Source organism: Blennius ocellaris (assembly GCF_963422515.1).
Source record: "Blennius ocellaris genome assembly, chromosome: 2".
Classification (NCBI taxonomy): domain Eukaryota; kingdom Metazoa; phylum Chordata; class Actinopteri; order Blenniiformes; family Blenniidae; genus Blennius; species Blennius ocellaris.
In genome coordinates, this window is record NC_137651.1 from 3,677,591 (window position 1) to 3,702,194 (window position 24,604).

The window sequence follows — 24,604 nt, forward strand, 5'->3', positions numbered from 1 at the left end:
TACACCGATACAAAAATGTATTGGAAATTCAATGTGCGATTGAGATTTCAAGAATTCAAATTCACTTCCAGCTGGCCCAAGATGTATCCCATATCTATGAAGGTTGTTTACCAAGCAACAATGATGCTGCATTCAAACTACAATAGGAAAGTAGATGAGAAAACATCTACAGTGAAGTTGGAGCGACGACTGCTATCAGAAATAAACTGAAAGCAAAACCAGAAACTAAACCACTGTTGTGGACTTATTTGTGTTATGAAGTATCAACAGGCATCAGGTTGAAACAATATATATAAAATAATACTACTCATAGTATGGTAATAAAAAACAAATAATGACAAAATGGCATTTAATTATTTAAATGTTTATATGTTTCAGTTATTGACATTTAATTTATATTTTACCACCTGAAGACTCCCACATTACTCGACATCTTCAACTTCTTACCGACTGAAATCGCAGATCTGAGTTCCTGTTACTGAAGGGTGAGTGAACGTCTCACCTCTGTCCGTGGCTCAGAGGCCTCGTCTGGTTGATCAATTCCTTCTTCCTCCAGTGACTGGGCCAGGTCTGTTATGAAATGTATGCCCAAAGAACTTTGGAGATCTTTGTAAAGATCATTGGGAAGTGTAGGAAGCGTCCAAACGCCTTTCCTTAACCCTGTGACGTCATGCACGGAGTTAAGGGACAGTGGATAGGAAAGCAGAAAGGAGGGATTCATGCTCAGGCTGTGGCTCCGTTCATACACTTCACGTGATTTTGATGCCCGGTGAGGCTTGAAGCCTGAAACCCCACCCACCAACATTGTCATTTAGATGCTTAGAGCTGATTAGCTGGCGCTGATTGAGGCACTGCGTCACACAAACGGAGCGAATCGTCATTAATACCAGCTTGTGAGCAACAGAGCGAAACTGGTGGTAAACTGAGTGATGCGGCATTAAATACTTTCTCTTGGTTACGTAACTCATAACCATGAGCCAATCCTCGAAATAGAAGACCCAGGTTAAAAAAAATTTGCCCTCCTTTTTTTCAAATGAACTTATTTATTTATTTATTTTCAATGGGCTATTTCCAGTGCAACACTTTTTTGAGAGATCAACGCTTTTATGGCCGTCACAATGTTGTGGCTAAAAACTTGTGCACCCACTTTACTTGTCACGAGACCTGACATCAAATCTTGCCCCACCAAATGTTTACATATAGAAATGCCACTGACAGTGTGTACTATGTAAAACCTTGACCCTGTGATGCATAACCATGTATTAGACATATTTTTCAGGACAAGTTGTGCTGTCTGGGTACGTATATTGGAATGAGTAAATTAGAATATATCCATGAATACAAAAGAAAAAGGGACAGAATGTATTCCTCCCCAAAAAACCAATACAGACAAACATTCTTTTGAACAACTTTTGACAGCAGAATATTTATTTTTCAAGTGTTCTTGAGAAAGCAATAAACTCTATCACACACAGAAAACTGTTTACATCAGTAGGTACAGATGTGCCATGCCTCAAAACTCCCTCTCCTGCCTCTTTTGAGTCTCGAGTTGCTCCTTCCTGTGTCTCTTCAGCCTCTCCATCCACTCTGAGTAACATGTGTTTCTCTGTGTTTCCGGCATCGTTGAAGCGTTCTCCTCTTCTTGCTCAGTCTGTGGCTTGTCTGTGTCAATCTCCTGCCTCTTTTGAGTCTCGAGTTGCTCCTTCCTGTGTCTCTTCAGCCTCTCCATCCACTCTGAGTAACATGTGTTTCTCTGTGTTTCCGGTATCTTTGAAGCGTTCTCTTCTTGCTCAATCTGTAGCTTGTCTCTGTCAATCATGGAACTCTCCATGTCATTCTTTTCTTGCAGTTCCTTTTCTAAATAGACACACTCGGCCTCCTTCATGTTAAAAGCATTTGTGAGGCTCTTCACTGAGGAATCGAGACCGCGAGCATTGGTCTCACAGTCACCGAGTTGCTCTTTGGTCTCGTCTAGCTGATTGCTACAAGTCTGCTCCAGCTCTCCAAGTTGGTCGCCTGCCTCATGCATCTTCCTGTCGGCTTCAGAGCTTTGTGCCTGAACCCCCTCCTCCTCCTCTCCTCTCGGCTGTTGGATCTTCACACAGATCACATGCTCTGGTTTGCTTTCCAGAGCTCCAACCTGGTTGCTCAAATCCTCTTTTTGTTTGGGCAGTATATTGTCCTCTTCCACACTGCTGATGCCCCAAAAGCCTTTGAGGTTTTCCACAGCGTCAACTTCGGAAAAGCTGGCACGTTCATCCTTCTGAAGCTGTTCGGCCTCCTGATGCTGTTGGGCCTCCCGACAAAGCTCGGCCTCCCGAAGCTGTTTGGCTTCGAGAAGTTTTTCTGACTTCTGAAGCCTTTCAGCCTCCTGATGCCATTGGGCCTCCCAAAGGTGTTCGGCTTCACAAAGTCTTTCCGTCTCCTGAAGCCCTTCGGTCTCTTGAAGCTGTTTGGCCTCCTGAAGCCGTGCGGCCTCTCGAAACAGTTCGGCCTCCCGAAGGCTTTCGGCCTCCTGAAGCTTTTCGGCCTCCTGACACCATTGGGCCTCCCAAAGCTGTTCGACCTCTCGAAGATCTTTGGCCTCCAGAAGCCTTTCGGCCATCTGAAGGCATTCGGCCTCCTGATGCCACTGGGCCTCCTGAAGATGTTTGGCCTCACAATGCTGTTCACCCCTCTCACACGGTTCAGCCTCCCGATGTTGTTCGGCTTCCCGACCTTGTGCAACCTGCTGGTGCTGGAGTGGTCAGATACAGCAATGGAGAAGATAGGAGGAAACAGAGGATCAATGTCAAAAGAGGGTAAACATAATAATAATAATAATAATAATAATAATAATAATAATAATAATAATAATAATAATAATAATAATAATAATAATAATAATAATAATAATAATAATAATGCATTGGTTTTAAATAACGCTTTTCTAGACACTCAAAGAAGCTTTGAATTGCATTGCATTATTTATTTATTCCATACTGGATGGTGGTGAACTACATCTGTAGCCACAGCTGCCCTGGGGCAGACTCACGGAAACATATCAAGAATGAATTACAAGATGGCACAAAAAGACAGCAAAAGTGAGGAAAGACACTGCAAACATCCACAGGAAGACACAGGGAGGAAGAAGTCACACCACTCTTCTTCATTGTCATGGACAGGCCAAGTTTGGGCCTCTTTTGTTTCATTTTTAAAAACGTTCTAATCAGCACAACAAATTTTGGCTTGAATTTCTTGCACAAAAATATGGTACTTTACTTAATCGACACAATCCGAGTATTAGTATTTTTAGGCCCTGCCACATTTCTGTACTTATTGTCAAAAATTCACCAAATGAATTTTGTTCAGCCAAATCAGACGATCTAATTCTGGATTCAGAAGAAGTAGTAGAGCTATACAGAATGTACATATGCGACCCACTGTAAAATATAATGCTTTATGAGATGGCACTGTTGCAGCAGGAGCTCAGAAACACCCCACAATTTATTTAAGGGTGTATGAAATGTTACTTTGGGAAGCCTTCAAAATACTGGTCTAGATTCTGCCAAGACTTAACATACTCGTCATAAGTTGTATTTCCAGGTAATTATATTATAGTCTAGATATTCTAAATATTCTACATATTCTAAATGGTACTTACCAGTGGAACGTTGGACTGTGGTGCCTGTGGTATCCAGAACTGAGCGTGCCCTGGGCCCCAGTATTGAGTTGGCTGTGGTACCCAGTATTGAGCAGGCTGTGGTACCCAGTATTGAGCAGGCTGCGGTACCCAGTATTGAGCAGGCTGTGGTACCCAGTATAGAGAGGGCTGCGGTACCCAGTATTGAGCAGACTCTGGGGAAATGAAAGTCATAGGTTCCATCGTAGCAAAGGCTCGTTGATGATGTGGCAGAAAGCAGTGCTGGCAGATAGAATAGTCTTCCAATGTCTGAAGCTGACACTAAATAAGCCTCAAGATCAAAGGCCTTTGACGTTATTTTGTAGTGCCTATGATGTCAAATGGCTTTCATCTTGAAAGCCATAGACATCATAGGCTTTTAAAAGACCTTTGAAGTTATTAAAGGGATCAAGGCACCACATTATGACGTCATATACAAATTATACCACGCCCACAGCCACAATGAAACTCATCAGCTCCAGTGTTGCCACAATGACCTCAGAAAAGTAATCTGATTACTAGTTATTATTACTGGTATTTATTTGCCGGCTGGTATTTATTTACCGGCTGATGTAGTTGTAGGCAGTTGCTGCATTATTATCTCTTTAGTTATTTGCACTGCCTGGTCTAGGTGACATTTAAACCCAGCCCCCAGGACAAATAAAGTATAAGATTAATTGATTGATTGATTGATTGATTGATTGATTGATTGATTAATTGATTGATTGGTTGATTGATTGAAAAAATGGGGGGCCTTTTTGCCAATATATCTTTTCACTGGGTAAAATTACTAAAATAGTGTTAAATCTCTTGTGCTCTTGTTGCAATGTTGAGGTTTAGTAATTTGTCAGTTCAAATACTTTTGCGTTACCTGAATGCACCATTAAAGTGGTTTGGCCTGAGACTGCAGAAAGGGACAAGTCAGGTGTGCGAAGACTTTATGCACTGTGCATGTGTGTGTGTGTGTGTGTGTGTGTGTGTGTGTGTGTGTGTGTGTGTGTGTGTGTGTGTGTGTGTGTGTGTGTGTGTGTTCTACAGTTGGAGGAGAAGGAATGAAAGAATGGACCAGCAGCCGGTTAGCCTCTGTCGGTTCTGTTCTGTGACTTTAAAGACAAAAAGCTCGTCCTGCAGGACGCTACAATAGTAATGCACAGTGACGTGGATAAGTAACTTTAATCTGATTACTGGTTTGGAAACAGTAACAAGTTAGATTACTGCTTCTCGAAAAAAAAAAAAGTTGTTATATTAGAGTCACGCGTTACTTCCTTCAGACTTTTTAGTTGTTTTTCTCTCCCCGTATCAAGCATACAGAGGTCCGTTTCACGAAGCAGGTTTAAGGATTACCCCAGGTTATTGAACACAGAGTTGAGGGAAATGCAGGATTTTCCGTTTCACAAAGGGAGGTAACTCAAACCGGAGGAAGCGGGGTAACTCCAGCCTGTTTCACGAAGCGGTGTAACGTCAACTCCCGGTCAGTCAACAGACGCTCTAGAACTAACCTGGTCGGGAGCAGGTTTTTGTCAGTGAACCTGGAGTTTTGCTCTGGCTCCGCCCCCTTTCAGACGGGCACGGGATTTCATTTCCTCATTCAGCGGGGGAGTTTTGGCGAAACAGTTCTGCAGTGCCTTATTCCCGAGGCAAATTAGACGTCAACTTTATTCCCTCAATATGGAATGTGCTTTTGATAATGATCCGATTGATGAAGGCGCAGCATTACTTCGCCGAGAATTAAATATTCGCAGATAATATTCGCATCATCAGACCGCGCAGAGATGTACTGGCATTTGCAGACACCTTTCTTTTTGAGCGGTACCGTTTTACTGCCGAGACCATTATGTACATCCACAGTTTAATCGCTCTGTACAGTAGCAACATCACCAGCCGGAGCCTTGCCCTGACGTCATAGCAGATATTGTGTCTTGTGCTGCGTTTCCTCGTAAATGGCAGAGCTGTCAGAGACATCATATGCCATCATCACTTCAGGGTCTGATCACCACCACCACCACCAAATAAAGACATGATGCACAATTCATTTGGTCTTTTTTATTTCCTACAAATACAAGTGCTAGTTTAGTTAATGTAGTTAGTAGTTAGCATAATTCACCTGGGACTGTACACCCACCCTTAACTTGTGCTCCAGTTGTTTCCATCTTCTGGAGCAGGTGGAGTCTATAGATCTGTTTTACAGATAACTGGGAAGACATAAGGAGGACATTCAATTATTACAGTTGGACATGAATTCCACAGAATGAACCTCTGGTGTTTACTGAACATCTGTCTCACTGTCAGTCCTTGCAGTGGATGTTGAGGGACCCTTCTCCTGCTGCCCAGCCATGCCCTGTTAAAAAGGATGATAATGTGTCAATACTTCAGTGTAGACAAAATATCACTCTTTATTCCACCACAATGTTTCAGAAATGTAAACGGGATGAGAACTATCATACCTCTATAGGCCTTTGTGGATCCTCCTCTGTAAAGGCAGCAGACAGGGTTTCCTCGTACTCGTCATTCTAGATGAATATGTTTCATTATATTTAAAGGAAATAAAGATGAACAGAAATAGGCTTAAAGAGATATATAGGCCTCGGCATATTATATATTATGAAGGAAGTGGCATCTTGAGTGGTGAGCTCTGAAGAGGAGCTCCTCCAGGGATTCCCTCAGCCACTGGCCTCCCAACATTCTGGCTTAGGGCTCCTCTGCCTCTGTTAAAGGTGGAGGTACTGGGCCACCACCCGTTTTACAGGCATCTGCCTTCTTTCTTTTGGCTGAGTAAAGTCTGCCTTAGTTTAGCCTTAATTATTTGACAGCACATGATATGGGTGAGAAGACATTTATGTGTTTGAAAACAGCGATTTGTTGGGATAAAACACCTGCACAGTCAAATGGCCACTTGATATTTACTGTACAATGTCACACATGATCGAAATTACGTTAAGAAATGTATTGATTAACAATTAAATTAGCAGCGGTCTTACCCGATTGCACAATGTTTTTATGTTTCATTCTCAGCTGCTGCCAAGAGCGCTTCTCCCCCGCGGAGTTGCACCCAAAAGAAATAAATTAATAAGCTACCATCCAAGCAGTATTCCCTTGCAATAATGTTGCGATGACAAAGACGTTTACTTACGCATTCACTTGAGCAGCAATCTTCTTCCACGCCGCCTCCCTCTCTTTAGCAGCTGCTGTGCTGTTGCATTTTTTTTTTTTTTAATATGTTCATATTCGCCATATGATCGGATCAATACTTCTTGCTCCACTGGCGTAAAAAACTCCGCCCTCCGCGTCTCAGTTGTCATGGTGACTCGTTGAATTGGGGCTCCATTGATGCGGTCTTTTTAGAGTCGTGGTGCACGCGCTTCATTCCAGGTGAAACTACTCCGAGTTCATCAAACTGGTCAAAATCCGGCGTCGTGAAACCGAAAACTCCGCGTTTTCTGTCTCAGTGTAACTCAATTCAGAGCTCGGTGTTAAGCCCATGGCTTCTTAAACCTGCTTCGTGAAACGGACCCCAGGTCTCGTCAATCCTTTCCATAGGAGCTGTTTCCCAACTAGTTTGATAAGTTCCCAGTTACATGAAGGCAGCATATAATAATAATGATAATAATAATAATAATAATAATCAACCCTACAGCAATGGCACTATTAGTCGTATCACTGTACCTCACAGGAAGTTTTAACAGTAGATTATGGTAACAAGAAAGCAGTAACTCTCACTCAATAGCATCTTTTTTTATATATAGGAACAGTAATCAGGAAGATGAATTACATGTTCGCTCTCATTGCAACTCAATGAAAAAAAACAGTAAGTTGTCATTCTGAAACATATAATCAGATTCAGTTCTGCATAAGGAGAAAAACTCACAAATATTGCTTCAAGGTAAAGTTGAACTGTGAAAATGAACCGAAACAGTGCTATGCAACATAAACAGCTTGAAATGAACATTTGTGTGATGATGTTCATGGCTAGTCTTTAAAACTACTGCCAGCAGATCAAACATTCTCGTGTTGGAGCGTGGGATACTAACACATGCTCCTTGTCGTTTTCCTTCGCAATGCTATTAGGAATGTTGAGGCTTTTTCTCAGTGGTTCTATTGTATGAACTCAGAGTATCACAATTTCATATGAGAATAAGCCATTTCACCTCATCAGAGTTACCATCCTCATAAATAAGCATATCTTCTCGCTCCGCTCGGTGTAGTTGTTGTTGTTCTTTTGAGTTTGTATAGTGACACATTCCTATTTGTCAGGAGGTAGGCTGAGGTCCCCTTTAAGAGTGGGCGGGCCACAGGTCTGGGCTGTCCAGCACCACACCTGTGGCCACTTTCTGTGATCACCCTGCCCTATATATGTCCTGTCTGTGTGTTGGTTTGTTTGTCATTAATGTCTCGTCCGTCCGGTCCAGTATGTCGGAGTTCAAATCGGCTACGCTCCTCAGGTCGAGGAGCAACCTGAGATTCATCAGTCTGTACAGTCGTCGTTAATAAAAGACTTGTTTTGAACTCAGCCTGCCTCCAGAGTCCTGCACTTGGGTCCTGTCCGTGATCCGTGACAGAACAAACCAACCATCATGGACCCAGCGGACTCTGGTCACCAACTGCTGGGAGCAGTTGGCGAGCAGGGAGACCGGCTCACTCAACACGACGAGCAGTTGTCTGGTTTAACGGCGGGTCTCCACGACCTTTCTCATTGACACACGTCAGTGGAGATTCACCTGAACCAACTCACCGGTCACCTCCAGCAGCTCATCACTCGCCGCTCGGTCCCAGAGGTTCGGGCTGCTGCTGCCGCCGCAGTGCCACCGGCTGACGCTGCCGCCGCAGTGCCAGCGGCTGCCGCTGCCGCCGCAGTGCCAGCGGCTGCCGCTGCCGCCGCACTGCCAGCGGCTGCCGCTGCCGCCGCAGTGCCAGCGGCTGCCGCCGCAGTGCCAGCAGATGCTGCTGCCGCCGCAGTGCCAGCGGCTGCCGCCGCAGTGCCAGCAGATGCTGCTGCCGCCGCAGTGCCGCCAGCTGCTGCTGCCCCCGTCGTGATGCCGCCGTCACCGCTCTCAAGCCCAGTGCGGTTCTCGGGGGACTCCAGGGATTCGGGACCCTTCCTGGTCCAGTGTGGTCTCCACTTCGAGATGCAGCCGGGCGCGTTTCCAACAGAGAGGTCGAGGGTCGCATACATCATCTGCCACCTGTCCGGCAGAGCGGAGGCTTGGGCCACTGCTGAATGGAACCGCCAATCCCAGCTGATTGACTCGGTGGACGAGTTCGCGGAGGCTCTGTTGAAGATCTTCCATTGGCGTCCTGGCAGACAGGAGGCGGCTCGAGCGCTGGCAGCGCTGCGTCAAGGAAGGAGGTCGGTGATCGATTACGCGATTGAGTTCCACACTCTCTCCGCAGACTGCGCCTGGAACGATGCGTCACTGCGGGACACCTTCCTCTACGGGCTGGCCAGCCCTGTTCGTGACCAGCTCTTCCTGGTGGATCTCCCCAATGACTTGGACTCCCTCGGTCAAGATGGAGAATCGTCTGACGGTCCGTGATCGCCTGAGGCAGACTGACCAGCAGGGAGGAGAATCCAGGAGCGCACGGGAGGAGCAGGTCCCGAGTGCTGCACAGCTTCCGGAGGAGCCGATGCAGCTTGGCCGCACCAGCATCTCCACGCAGGAGCGGCATTGGCGCCTGACCAGCGGCCTGTGTTTGTACTGTGGTCAGCACGGGCACAGAGCAGCCGCATGTCCTCTTAAAGGGACAGGTTAACCTGGGTTCAGGAGGGCCCCAGTGAGTCTAAAGAACCCCTCCACTGTGCACTTAAGAGGACTCACACCGGCTCAACTGAGGTATGCCAACACCAAGTTGGACATTGATGTTTTAATTGACTCTGGTGCAGATGAGAACTTTATGGGCCTTAAGTGGGTTGAGAGACACAATATCCCCACTGAATTGTTATCAGTGCCTTTAAATGCTTTTGCTTTAGATGGGCGCAAAATATTTTCTATTGATAAAAAGACTCTTTCTGTTCAGTTATTGTTCGGTCCCTCCCATGTTGAGGAGATTTCATTTCATTTAGGTTTAAGTCCGTCCTACCCAGTTATCCTGGGCCTTCCTTGGTTATGTTTGCACAAGCCCCATATTGACTGGGAGTCGGGGGTTATTTTGAGTTGGGGAAGGGACTGTGCTGAGCATTGTCGGTCAGTGTTGGGAGTTAAGGTAGCAGCCGTGGAGGTGCCTGTGTATCCGGACCTCGAGCAAGTTCCCGGCTGCTACCACGATCTAAAGGAGGTGTTCAACAAAGGGAAGGCGACATCCCTGCCACCGCATCGTCCTTATGACTGTGCCATTGAGTTATTGCCAGGCACCACTCCTCCCAAGGGTCACATTTACTCTCTCTCACAACCCGAGAATCAGGCCATGAAGGATTACATTGAGTCTGCCTTAGAGGCTGGGATAATCAAACCCTCGTCCTCCCCTGCAGGGGCGGGATTTTTCTTTGTGGCAAAGAAGGACAAGACTCTTCCGCCGTGCATTGACTACAGGGGCCTCAATGAGATAACCATTAAAAACCGCTACCCACTACCCCTCATGACTTCGGCCTTTGAACGCCTGCAGGGAGCCAAGGTCTTTACTAAGCTGGACTTGTGCAATGCTTACCACCTGGTCCGGATTAGGCAAGGGGACGAGTGGAAAACGGCATTTAACACACCTTTTGGCCACTACGAGTATTTGGTGATGCCTTTCGAGTTATGCAATGCTCCCGCAGTGTTCCAGAATCTCGTCAATGATGTGCTGAGAGACGCGTTGAATAAGTTTCTGTTCGTTTATCTCGATGACATTTTGATCTTTTCTTTGGCTCTTGCCAGTCATGTCAAGCATGTTCGTTTTGTTTTGGAGCATCTTCTCAGCAATATTTGTTTGTCAAAGCCGAGAAATGTGTTTTTCATGCTCCCACAGTTTCGTTTCTTGGGCACGTCATCTCGGAGGGGAGGGTGGAGATGGACAGGGAGAAGGTCAAGGCTGTAGCGGATTGGCCGACCCCGGGTAGCCGCAAACAATTATTATGATTTTTGGGGTTTGCTAACTTCTACCGGCGGTTTATCAGGGGATTCAGCTCCATCGCGGCGCCACTACATGCCTTTACTTCTCCCAAGGTCCCGTTTTCTTGGGGTCCCTCGGCTGAGCAGGCGTTTTCTGAGCTCAGGGCCAGGTTCACCTCGTCCCCCATGCTTAGTCTGGCGGATCCAGGACGGCAGTTTGTGGTGGAGGTGGACGCGTCAGACGTCGGTGTTGGGGCAGTGCTCTCTCAGCGCAGCAGTAAGGATGGGAAGCTCCACCCTTGTGCCTGTTTCTCCAGGCGGCTGACCCCGGCTGAGCGGAACTATGACATCGGCAATCGAGAGCTCCTGGCCATCAAGGCTGCGTTGGAGGAGTGGAGGCATTATCTGTAGTGATGATCAAATTTGAACGAATTGTTCAAAACCCGCGAGTCACTTTACTGAACGGTGACTCATGAGTTTTCACGTTCATTAACTCGTTCACTGAGTCATTTCTGCTACTGCCTCCTTGTAGCTGGGCCGCTAAGCACAGCAGCTTCCGGCTTCTGACATTCACATGAGGCTTTCAGCACACTCGAGTCAGCTTGGAGGTGTAGTTCAGCACGAATGACCGACTCACCTCCCCTCAATCGTTCAGTTCACATGCCCGAGTCAGCTCGCTCCAATCGTTCAGCTCACATGACCGACTCACCTCCCTTCAATCGTTCAGCTCACATGACCGACTCCCCTCGAAACTCGAAAGAGTCGTTCACTGAATCGGTCAGTAGCACTTCCGCTGTGTCGTTCACCTCATGAGCGGTGAGCGGTGAGCCCTCCCCCCCTCCCTCACCTGAAAATCTGCAGCGGCGCTCCGCTCAGAAAGTTTCTGACTGGGAACCATTACATGGCTAAATACACAATAAACAATGTTAAAATACCACTGTAGCGTGTATTGTGTTACATTTAATATTGTCCCCTATAATTAGTTCTGCCCTATGAACGTCACATTATTTATTGATACTAGTAAAAAAAGAAAATCAGAATGTTGGAAGAAAAAAAACTATAAAAACATGTATACATTAATATATACTGTATATCTGCCATTCTGGATGCCAGGTATTTATTCAGTTTAATCATTTATCTAATTTATTTTCTGATTCAACTAAACCTCAAAAACAACACACATAATCTAGAATAAGGAGACCAGGATCACTAAAAACTAATGTGTACTTATTGTTTATTTTCCTCAGAAGTGTTTCATCATTTTACTATGAATACATGATTCTCCCCCGGTTCATGTCGCAGTTCAGCTGAGCCTCCAGGTCCTGGAGCGGGTGGAAATAGTGCGCATGCGCAACTGAATCAAATGACTCAGACAACCGATTCACTTGGATGAACGACTCAAAAACCCGTGAGTCCGTTCGAGGAGTCGGGTTTCTCATCACTAATTATCTGGAGGGCGCAGAACACCCGTTTGTGGTCTGGACCGACCATAGAAACCTCGAGTACATCAAGGCAGCCAAACGATTAAATTCTCGGCAAGCTCGGTGGGCTCTGTTCTTCACCCGGTTCGACTTTGTGGTGTCGTATCGGCCTGGGGCTAAGAACGTGAAGCCTGACGCCCTTTCCCGAGTCTTTGAGCCGGATCCTGCTCCTCGTTCCCCCACGCCAATTTTACCTCCGACCTGTGTGGTGGGTGCGGTGACGTGGGAGATTGAGGAGCAGGTTTGGCGGGCTCTGCAGGGGGTGACAGTACCGCCAGGTTGTCCACCCAACCGCCTGTTTGTCCCCCGGTAAGGTCTAGTGTGATTCAGTGGGCCCACACTAACCTGTTGTCGTGTCATCCAGGAACTCAGCGCACCCTGTTTGTGGTGAGACAGCGTTTCTGGTGGCCAGAGATGAACAGGGAGATCCGGGAGTATGTCCGGGCTTGCCCTGTCTGCACGCGTAACAAGACCTCGCGGTCTCGCCCCTCTGGTCTGTTGCAGCCGCTCCCGGTACCCACCCGACCATGGGCAGACCTGTCAATAAATTTTGTCACTGGCCTCCCAGACGCAGAAGGGTTTACCACCATCCTCACCGTAGTGGACCGTTTCTCTAAAATGGCCCACTTTGTTCCCTTAGTGAAACTCCCATCAGCCAAGGAGCTGGCGGAGGTCATGCTCACGCAGGTGTTCCGCCTTCACGGGTTCCCACGGTACATTGTCTCTGACAGGGAGCCTCAGTTCGTGTCTCGGTTTTGGAGGGAGTTTTGCAGGCTGTTGGGTACTACGGTGAGCCTTTCCTCTGGGTACCACCCAGAGTCTAACAGCCAGACGGAGAGGGTGAACCAGGAGCTGGAGTCCATACTTCGGTGTCTGGTCTCTGACAGCCCGGCTTCTTGGTACAGGCAGTTAGTCTGGGTGGAATACGCGCACAATTCCCTTACCTGTTCGTCCACTGGGCTGTCTCCCTTCGAGTGTGTGTATGGTTACCAACCTCCCCTGTTCCCTGCCCTGGAATCGGAGGTTAGTGCCCCTTCAGCTCTGGCGATGGTGCGGCGATGCAAACGCGCTTGGCTCAAGGCCAGAAACAAGCTCTTGCAGTGTTCTGCAGAGCGCAAGCGGCTTGCAGACCGGCGCCGGGTTCCCCCACCAACTTATGATGTTGGTCAGCGTGTGTGGCTCTCCACCCGGGACCTGCCTATCCGCTCAGACACGAAGAAGCTGGCATCAAGGTTTATTGGACCTTATCCCATAGTTAAGCTGGTTGGTCCCTCTGCAGTCCGCCTTCGTTTGCCCCGCTCGCTTCGTGTTCACCCCACCTTTCATGTGTCGAAGGTTAAGCCTGCCAGTGAAAGCCCCCTGGTTCCCTCTTCCAGTGCCCCTCCTCCTCCCCGTATGGTAGAGGGTGAGGTGGTTTTTACTGTCCGGCGGCTCCTGGCAGCTCGCCGGCATGGACGGGGTTTTCAATACCTGGTGGATTGGGAGGGGTATGGCCCCGAGGAATGTGCCTGGGTACCTGCTAGGGACATCTTGGACACAGACATGATCGGGGACTTCCACAGGCAGCATCCTGAGATGCCTGGGCCGTCTGGAGCCGGTCGTGGAGTGGGGGGGTACTGTCAGGAGGTAGGCTGAGGTCACCTTTAAGAGTGTTCGGGCGATAGGTCTGGGCTGTCCAGCACCACACCTGTGGCCACTTTCTGTGATCACCCTGCCCTATATATGTCCTGTCTGTGTGTTTGTTCAGTGTTGGTTTGTTTGTCATTAATGTCTCGTCCGTCCGGTCCAGTATGTCGGAGATCAAATCGGCTACGCTCCTCAGGTCGAGGAGCAAACTGCGATTCATCAGTCTGTACAGTCGTCGTTAATAAAAGACTTGTTTTGAACTCAGCCTGCCTCCAGAGTCCTGCACTTGGGTCCTGTCCGTTATCCGTGACACTATTTTGATCTGCTCTTTTTTTAATGATTTAACTCAATGAAATTTTTCTTCTGCATTTTGTGCAAGGACGGCAAGAGGCTGAAGGAGAAGCTGAAGCCGCTGCTGCAGGTGGTGGAGAGCGAGGACTTCGACGAGGAGCTAGAAATGGTGAGTTTGGTTTCTTGAGAATGCTCAGCCGTGCTTCCTCGTGCTCTGTCTTTTTCTTTATTTCAGAGAAATGCTCGCCGTTGCTGATTCCTACAGTTTGACTCTATTAAACTGCCTCTCTCAGGTCTGTCTCGTGGATCCCGGCTGCTTCAGAGAGATCGACGAGCTGATCCGATGCGAGACGAAGGGCCGCGGCTCTCTGGAGGTCGTCAGTCTGAAGGACGTGGAGGAGGGAGACGAAAAACTCTAGAAAGCCACCCAGTGGGGCCTGAGCACCGTGTCCACACTAACCTGCTTCGCTGAGGCACGACAACACATTACGAGAACTGACGCAGCTCGTTTCCAGCTGAATTAAACAACCCAAAGTGAGAGTTTGTGATTTGAACGAGGTGTGCAGTCAATTTCAAAATCAGCATTTCTAACTGAATTCAAAGGCTGGTTCTGATCTTTAACTGTCTTATTTATTCATTTCAGTTCATAATCCATTCTACCTTCCTCCTGCTTCTGTGTGCCTTTTCCTCTCATCCCACTCATCTATACAGCTTCTTCAAACACAATAGTACATATTTTGTTACCATGAATGTCTTTGCTTTGCAGTAAATGAATATTAAATAATATTTTTGGTGTGTTATTATGAAGTGATTCTTCCAGTATGCCCTTTTTTTAATCCACAATGTATTTCAATGCTTCCTAAATTACTTATACATGCACATGATCGCATTGGTTATAAACGCCATTGAAATTGCAGAATTTTGAATTATATGACAAAACTGTTGAATATTGTGCAATTTATTCCGCAAATGATTTACAAATAGCTACAAACATTTTGGGGTTTTTTCTCCTCTACTGTATCTTCTTAAATTACACATTGGATTCAGACCATTGAGCTTTGCAGCATCTTTGTTTCATCAATCATTGAACAGTGGAGATGTGACGCTGAATTTATTTTATTATCATGAAAATCTTTCATGCAAGAATTCCACACAAATATATACCCTGCAAGAAATGTATAGCAAATATTTCAGTGAGTCATGTTTTCACTGTAAAACAGAAATAAAATGATAAAATAAAAAAATACAACTTCACTACAACTCTTTTGGTTCTTGTGGTTTAGTTAGTTCTGTTTGGATAAGACACATTTCTTGTGTGCTCATGTTGTGTTCAGAAGTAAAGTCTCACTTTAAGGTGGGAAAAATGCATTAAACTGCTCTTAAAATGGGAAATTCCCACTGGGAACTGGAGCCAGTTTGGGTGAGTTCTGAGATCATCTGAAGAACAAACCCACTTTACGCTCTTTTTCCCTGGTGTAAACTACACCGATACAAAAATGTATTGGAAATTCAATGTGCGATTGAGATTTCAAGAATTCAAATTCACTTCCAGCTGGCCCAAGATGTATCCCATATCTATGAAGGTTGTTTACCAAGCAACAATGATGCTGCATTCAAACTACAATAGGAAAGTAGATGAGAAAACATCTTCAGTGAAGTTGGAGCGACGACTGCTATCAGAAATAAACTGAAAGCAAAACCAGAAACTAAACCACTGTTGTGGACTTATTTGTGTTGAGTGAACGTCTCACCTCTGTCCGTGGCTCAGAGGCCTCGTCTGGTTGATCAATTCCTTCTTCCTCCAGTGACTGGGCCAGGTCTGTTATGAAATGTATGCCCAAAAAACTTTGGAGATCTTTGTCAAGATCATTGGGAAGCGTAGGAAGCGTCCAAACGCCTTTCCTTGACCCTGTGACGTCATGCACGGAGTTAAGGGACAGTGGATAGGAAAGCAGAAAGGAGGAATTCATGCTCAGGCTGTGGCTCCGTTCATTCACTTCACGTGATTTTGATGCCCGGTGAGGCTTGAAGCCTGAAACCCCACCCACCAACATTGTCATTTAGATGCTTAGAGCTGATTAGCTGGCGCTGATTGAGGCACTGCGTCACACAAACGGAGCGAATCGTCATTAATACCAGCTTGTGAGCAACAGAGCGAAACTGGTGGTAAACTGAGTGATGCGGCGTTAAATACTTTCTCTTGGTTATGTAACTCATAACCATGAGCCAATCCTCGAAATAGAAGACCCAGGTTAAAAAAAAAAAAATAATTATAATAATTTGCCCTCCTTTTTTTCAAATGAACTTATTTCTTTATTTATTTTCAATGGGCTATTTCCAGTGCAACACTTTTTTGAGAGATCAACGCTTTTATGGCCGTCACAATGTTGTGGCTAAAAACTTGTGCACCCACTTTACTTGTCACGAGACCTGACATCAAATCTTGCCCCACCAAATGTTTACATATAGAAATGCCACTGACAGTGTGTACTATGTAAAACCTTGACCCTGTGATGCATAACCATGTATTAGACATATTTTTCAGGACAAGTTGTGCTGTCTGGGTACGTATATTGGAATGAGTAAATTAGAATATATCCATGAATACAAAAGAAAAAGAGACAGAATGTATTCCTCCCCAAAAAACCAATACAGACAAACATTCTTTTGAACAACTTTTGACAGCAGAATATTTATTTTTCAAGTGTTCTTGAGAAAGCAATAAACTCTATCACACACAGCAAACTATTTACATCAGTAGGTACAGATGTGCCATGCCTCAAAACTCCCTCTCCTGCCTCTTTTGAGTCTCGAGTTGTTCCTTCCTGTGTCTCTTCAGCCTCTCCATCCACTCTGAGTAACATGTGTTTCTCTGTGTTTCCGGCATTTTTGAAGCTTTCTCCTCTGCTTGCTCAGTCTGTGGCTTGTCTGTGTCAATCTCCTGCCTCTTTTGAGTCTCGAGTTGTTCCTTCCTGTGTCTCTTCAGCCTCTCCATCCACTCTGAGTAACATGTGTTTCTCTGTGTTTCCGGCATCGTTGAAGCGTTCTCTTCTTCTTGCTCAGTCTGTGGCTTGTCTGTGTCAATCTCCTGCCTCTTTTGAGTCTCGAGTTGCTCCTTCCTGTGTCTCTTCAGCCTCTCCATCCACTCTGAGTAACATGTGTTTCTCTGTGTTTCCGGCATTTTTGAAGCTTTCTCCTCTGCTTGCTCAGTCTGTGGCTTGTCAGTGTCAACCTCCTGCCTCTTTTGAGTCTCGAGTTGCTCCTTCCTGTGTCTCTTCAGCCTCTCCATCCACTCTGAGAAACATGTGTTTCTCTGTGTTTCCGGTATCTTTGAAGCGTTCTCTTCTTGCTCAATCTGTGGCTTGTCTCTGTCAATCATGGAACTCTCCATGTCATTCTTTTCTTGCAGTTCCTTTTCTAAATAGACACACTCGGCCTCCTTCATGTTAAAAGCATTTGTGAGGCTCTTCACTGAGGAATCGAGACCGCGAGCATTGGTCTCACAGTCACCGAGTTGCTCTTTGGTCTCGTCTAGCTGATTGCTACAAGTCTGCTCCAGCTCTCCAAGTTGGTCGCCTGCCTCATGCATCTTCCTGTCGGCTTCAGAGCTTTGTGCCTGAACCCCCTCCTCCTCCTCTCCTCTCAGCTGTTGGATCTTCACACAGATCACATGCTCTGGTTTGCTTTCCAGAGCTCCAACCTGGTTGCTCAAATCCTCTTTTTGTTTGGGCAGTATATTGTCCTCTTCCACACTGCTGATGCCCCAAAAGCCTTTGAAGTTTTCCACAGCGTCAACTTCGGAAAAGCTGGCACGTTCATCCTTCTGAAGCTGTTCGGCCTCCTGATGCTGTTGGGCCTCCCGACAAAGCTCGGCCTCCCGAAGCTGTTTGGCTTCGAGAAGTTTTTCTGACTTCTGAAGCCTTTCAGCCTCCTGATGCCATTGGGCCTCCCAAAGGTGTTCGGCTTCACAAAGTCTTTCCGTCTCCTGAAGCCCTTCGGCCTCTTGAAGCTGTTTGGCCTCCTGAAGCCGTGCGGCCTCTCGAAGCAGTTCGGCCTCCCGAAGGCTTTCGGCCTCCTGAAGCTTTTCGGCCTCCTGACACCATTGGGCCTCCCAAAGCTGTTCGACCTCTCGAAGATCTTTAGCCTCCAGAAGCCTTTCGCCCATCTGAAGGCATTCGGCCTCCTGATGCCACTGGGCCTCCTGAAGATGTTTGGCCTCCCAATGCTGTTCATCCTTCTCACACGGTTCAGCCTCCCGATGTTGTTCGGCTTCCCGACCTTGTGCAACCTGCTGGTGCTGGAGTGGTCAGATACAGCAATGTAGAAGATAGGAGGAAACAGAGGATCAATGTCAAAAGAGGGTAAACATAATAATAATAATAATAATAATAATAATAATAATAATAATAATAATAATAATAATAATAATAATAATAATAATAATAATAATAATAATAATAATAATAATGCATTGGTTTTAAATAACGCTTTTCTAGACACTCAAAGAAGTTTTAAATTGCATTGCATTATTTATTTATTCCATACTGGATGGTGGTAAACTACATCTGTAGCCACAGCTGCCCTGGGGCAGACTCACGGAAACATATCAAGAATTAATTACAAGATGGCACAAAAAGACAGCAAAAGAGAGGAAAGACACTGCAAACATCCACAGGAAGACACAGGGAGGAAGAAGTCACACCACTCTTCTTCATTGTCATGGACAGGCCAAGTTTGGGCCTCTTTTGTTTCATTTTTAAAAACGTTCTAATCAGCACAACAAATTTTGGCTTGAATTTCTTGCACAAAAATATGGTACTTTACTTAATCGACACAATCCGAGTATTAGTATTTTTAGGCCCTGCCACATTTCTGTACTTATTGTCAAAAATTCACCAAATGAATTTTGTTCAGCCAAATCAGACAATCTAATTCTGGATTCAGAAGAAGTAGTAGAGCTATACAGAATGTACATATGCGACCCACTGTAAAATATAATGCTTTATGAGATGGCACTGTTGCAGCAGGAGCTCAGAAACACCCCACAATTTATTTAAGGGTGTATGAAATGTTACTTTGGGAAGCCTTCAAAATACTGGTCTAGATTCTGCCAAGACTTAACATACTCGTCATAAGTTGTATTTCCAGGTAATTATATTATAGTCTAGATATTCTAAATATTCTACATATTCTAAATGGTACTTACCAGTGGAACGTTGGACTGTGGTGCCTGTGGTATCCAGAAATGAGCGTGCCCTGGGCCCCAGTATTGAGTTGGCTGTGGGACCCAGTATTGAGCAGGCTGTGGTACCCAGTATTGAGCAGGCTGTGGTACCCAGTATAGAGCGGGCTGTGGTACCCAGTATTGAGCAGACTCTGGGGAAATGAAAGTCATAGGTTCCATCGTAGCAAAGGCTCGTTGATGATGTGGCAGAAAGCAGTGCTGGCAGATAGAATAGTCTTCCAATGTCTGAAGTTGACACTAAATAAGCCTCAAGATCAAAGGCCTTTGACGTTATTTTGTAGTGCCTATGATGTCAAATGGCTTTCATCTTGAAAGCCATAGACATCATAGGCTTTTAAAAGACCTTTGAAGTTATTAAAGGGATCAAGGCACCACATTATGACGTCATATACAAATTATACCACGCCCACAGCCACAATGAAACTCATCAGCTCCAGTGTTGCCACAATGACCTCAGAAAAGTAATCTGATTACTAGTTATTATTACTGGTATTTATTTGCCGGCTGGTATTTATTTACCGGCTGATGTAGTTGTAGGCAGTTGCTGCATTATTATCTCTTTAGTTATTTGCACTGCCTGGTCTAGGTGACATTTAAACCCAGCCCCCAGGACAAATAAAGTATACGATTAATTGATTGATTGATTGATTGATTGATTGATTGATTGATTGATTGATTGATTGATTGGTTGATTGATTGAAAAAATGGGGGGCCTTTTTGCCAATATATCTTTTCACTGGGTAAAATTACTAAAATAGTGTAAAATCTCTTGTGCTCTTGTTGCAATGTTGAGGTTTAGTAATTTGTCAGTTCAAATACTTTTGCGTTACCTGAATGCACCATTAAAGTGGGTTGGCCTGAGACTGCAGAAAGGGACAAGTCAGGTGTGCGAAGACTTTATGCACTGTGCATGTGTGTGTGTGTGTGTGTGTGTGTGTGTGTGTGTGTGTGTGTGTGTGTGTGTGTGTGTGTGTGTGTGTGTGTGTGTGTGTGTGTGTGTGTGTGTGTGTTCGTGTGTGTGTGTGTTCTACAGTTGGAGGAGAAGGAATGAAAGAATGGACCAGCAGCCGGTTAGCCTCTGTCGGTTCTGTTCTGTGACTTTAAAGACAAAAAGCTCGTCCTGCAGGACGCTACAATAGTAACGCACAGTGACGTGGATAAGTAACTTTAATCTGATTACTGGTTTGGAAACAGTAACAAGTTAGATTACTGCTTCTCGAAAAAAAAAAAAGTTGTTATATTAGAGTCACGCGTTACTTCCTTCAGACTTTTTAGTTGTTTTTCTCTCCCCGTATCAAGCATACAGAGGTCCGTTTCACGAAGCAGGTTTAAGGATTACCCCAGGTTAATGAACACCGAGTTGAGGGAAATGCGGGATTTTCCGTTTCACAAAGGGAGGTAACTCAAACCGGAGGAAGCGGGGTAACTCAAGCCTGTTTCACGAAGCGGTGTAACGTCTACTCCCGGTCAGTTACCGGGGCAACAGACGCTCTAGAACTAACCTGGTCGGGAGCAGGTTTTTGTCAGTGAACCTGGAGTTTTGCTCTGGCTCCGCCCCCTTTCAGACGGGCACGGGATTTCATTTCCTCATTCAGCGGGGGAGTTTTGGCGAAACAGTTCTGCAGTGCCTTATTCCCGAGGCAAATTAGACGTCAACTTTATTCCCTCAATATGGAATGTGCTTTTGATAATGATCCGATTGATGAAGGCGCAGCATTACTTCGCCGAGAATTTAATATTCGCAGATAATATGCGCATCATCAGACCGCGCAGAGATGTACTGGCATTTGCAGACACCTTCCTTTTTGAGCGGTACCGTTTTACTGCCGAGACCATTATGCACATCCACAGTTTAATCGCTCTGTACATTAGCAACATCACCAGCCGGAGCCTTGCCCTGACGTCATAGCAGATATTGTGTGTTGTGCTGCGTTCCCTCGCAAATGGCAGAGCTGTCAGAGACACCATATGCCATCATCACTTCGGGGTCTGATCACCACCACCACCAAATAAAGACATGATGCACAATTCATTTGGTCTTTTTTATTTCCTACAAATACAAGAGCTAGTTTAGTTAATGTAGTTAGTAGTTAGCATAATTCACCTGGGACTGTACACCCACTCTTAACTTGTGCTCCAGTAGTTCAATTTACAGATCTGCATTTCCTTAGCAGTTTTTCCATCTTCTGGAGCAGGTGGAGTCTATAGATCTGTTTTACAGATAACTGGGAAGACATAAGGAGGACATTCAATTATTACAGTTGGACATGAATTCCACAGAATGAACCTCTGGTGTTTACTGAACATCTGTCTCACTGTCAGTCCTTGCAGTGGATGTTGAGGGACCCTCCTGCTGCTGCCCAGCCAGGCCCTGTTAAAAATTATGTGTCAATACTTCAGTGTAGACAAAATATCACTCTTTATTCCACCACAATGTTTAAGAAATGTAAACGGGATGAGAACTATCATACCTCTATAGGCCTTTGTGGATCCTCCTCTGTAAAGGCAGCAGACAGGGTTTCCTCGTACTCGTCATTCTAGATGAATATGTTTCATTATATTTAAACTCCCATTTTGCAAGATCTTTGGAGTGTTGCCTACTTACAAGGTCTGTTGTGGCATGAGGGGGTCCAGCAGGCAGAGAGCACCATCACAATCTGTTGGGTGACAAAAAAAAAGACATGATGGGGAAATAAAGATGAACAAAAATAGGCTTAAAGAGATATATAGGCCTCGGCATATTATATATTATGAAGGAAGTGGTATCTTGAGGGGTGAGCTCTGAAGAGGAGCTCCTCCAGGGATTCCCTCAGCCACTGGCCTCCCAACATTCTGGCTTAGGGCTCCTCTGCCTCTGTTAAAGGTGGAGGTGCTGGGCCACCACCCATTTTACATCTGCCTTCTTTCTGTTGGCTGAGTAAAGTCTGCCTTAGTTTAGCCTTAATTATTTGACAGCACATGATATGGGTGAGAAGACCTTTATGTGTTTGAAAACAGCATTATGTTGGGAATAAAACACCTGCACAGTCAAATGGCCACTTGATATTTACTGTACAATGTCACACATGATCGAAATTACGTTAAGAAATGTATTGATTAACAATTAAATTAGCAGCGGTCTTACCCGATTGCACAATGTTTTTATGTTTCATTCTCAGCTGCTGCCAAGAGCGCTTCTCCCCCGCGGAGTTGCACCCAAAAGAAATAAATTAATAAGCTACCATCAAGCAGTATTCCCTTGCAATAATGTTGCGATGACAAAGACGTTTACTTACGCATTCACTTGAGCAGCAATCTTCTTCCACGCCGCCTCCCTCTCTTTAGCAGCTGCTGTGCTGTTGCATTTTTTTTTTTTTTAATATGTTCATATTCGCCATATGATCGGATCAATACTTCCTGCTCCACTGGTGTAAAAAACTCCGCCCTCCGCGTCTCAGTTGTCATGGTGACTCGTTGAATCGGGGCTCCATTGATGCGGTCTTTTTAGAGTCGTGGTGCACGCGCTTCACTCCAGGTGAAACTACTCCGAGTTCATCAAACTGATCAAAATCCGGCGTCGTAAAACCGAAAACTCCGCGTTTTCTGTCTCAGTGTAACTCAATTCAGAGCTCGGTGTTAAGCCCATGGCTTCTTAAACCTGCTTCGTGAAACGGACCCCAGGTCTCATCAATCCTTTCCATAGGAGCTGTTTCCCAACTAGTTTGATAAGTTCCCAGTTACATGAAGGCAGCATATAATAATAATGATAATAAAAATAATAATAATAATCAACCCTACAGCAATGGCACTATTAGTCGTATCACTGTACCTCACAGGAAGTTTTAACAGTAGATTATGGTAACAAGAAAGCAGTAACTCTCACTGAATAGCATCTTTTTTTATATATAGGAACAGTAATCAGGAAGATGAATTACATGTTCGCTCTCATTGCAACTCAATGAAAAAAAACAGAAAGTTGTCATTCTGAAACATATAATCAGATTCAGTTCTGCATAAGGAGAAAAACTCACAAATCTTGCTTCAAGGTAAAGTTGAACTGTGAAAATGAACCGAAACAGTGCTATGCAACATAAACAGCTTGAAATGAACATTTGTGTGATGATGTTCATGGCTAGTCTTTAAAGGGTCCCTGAAATAATTCTATTAAAATACACCAGTATTTAGCATTATTTTTCCCCCTTTCGAATGATATATGACACACCAATGACAATCACACCACTATCTTGCTCTTGAGCGCCGAACGTCTAAAAATGCCTTTAAATCTCCCGCCCTGTGAATCTGACCTAGTTTTCCCAACTTGCCCTAGTTTTGCGCTGTGACGTATGAGGAGTTATTTACTTCCGCCCACAACAGCTGATCGTAGTGTCTTGTTTACATGTGCTCTGCATTATCGCGTTATTTAGCAGTTTTTTAGAGTCATGCCTAAGCGTTGTGTTGCGGCTGGGTGTTCCCAAATGCCCAGTCCGTCTGTAAGTGTCCATAAATTCCCAAAAGATGAAACTTTGAGGAGATTATGGACAAAACAAGTGCAGCGCACTCGCTCCAACTGGACACCAACAGAGGCCTCCTATCTCTGCAGTCAACATTTCACGGATGACTGTTACGAAACAGCACCCGCAATCCGAGAGTCACTTGGTTTTGATGTGAAGAGGAAACGTATCCTGAAACCTGGTTCTGTCCCCACCATTTTTAAACGGCTTTTTAACGGATTTTTAAACCCAACTTTCAGTAAGTCTTTTTAAAATACCCGGTCACACACAATATGTACTCACGGGTAAATACCCGGTCACGCACAATATGTGCACACGGGTAAATACCCGGTCACACACAATATGTACTCACGGGTAAATACCCGGTCACACACAATATGTACTCACGGGTTAATACCCGGTCACACACAATATGTACTCACGGCTCAAACATGTATGGTTGAACGCCTTGATTTTCTTCTAATTCTTCCTCCGATGATTCCTCTCCTTCATCTTCGTCCAAAACCAACGATACGTCACTTAAATCTTCGCTAACATCGCTCCTAGGTGCTTCTGTATCGCCAAACCCCTCCATTCTTCAATCAGCTGATGTTGTTTTGGCTGGGACATATAACCCCTCGTACGTCATATCCGGTCTAGCTCAGGCGGCTCACATTTATGGCCCGCAAATATACCGTCGTCTGCTGCATCATGTAAAGTCAATTAAAAGGGTCGGAATTCGGACTTTTATCTGGGAATGTTATATACCTTTCGAAAGCATATTTATTCTTCTTTCTAAAGATGAAATC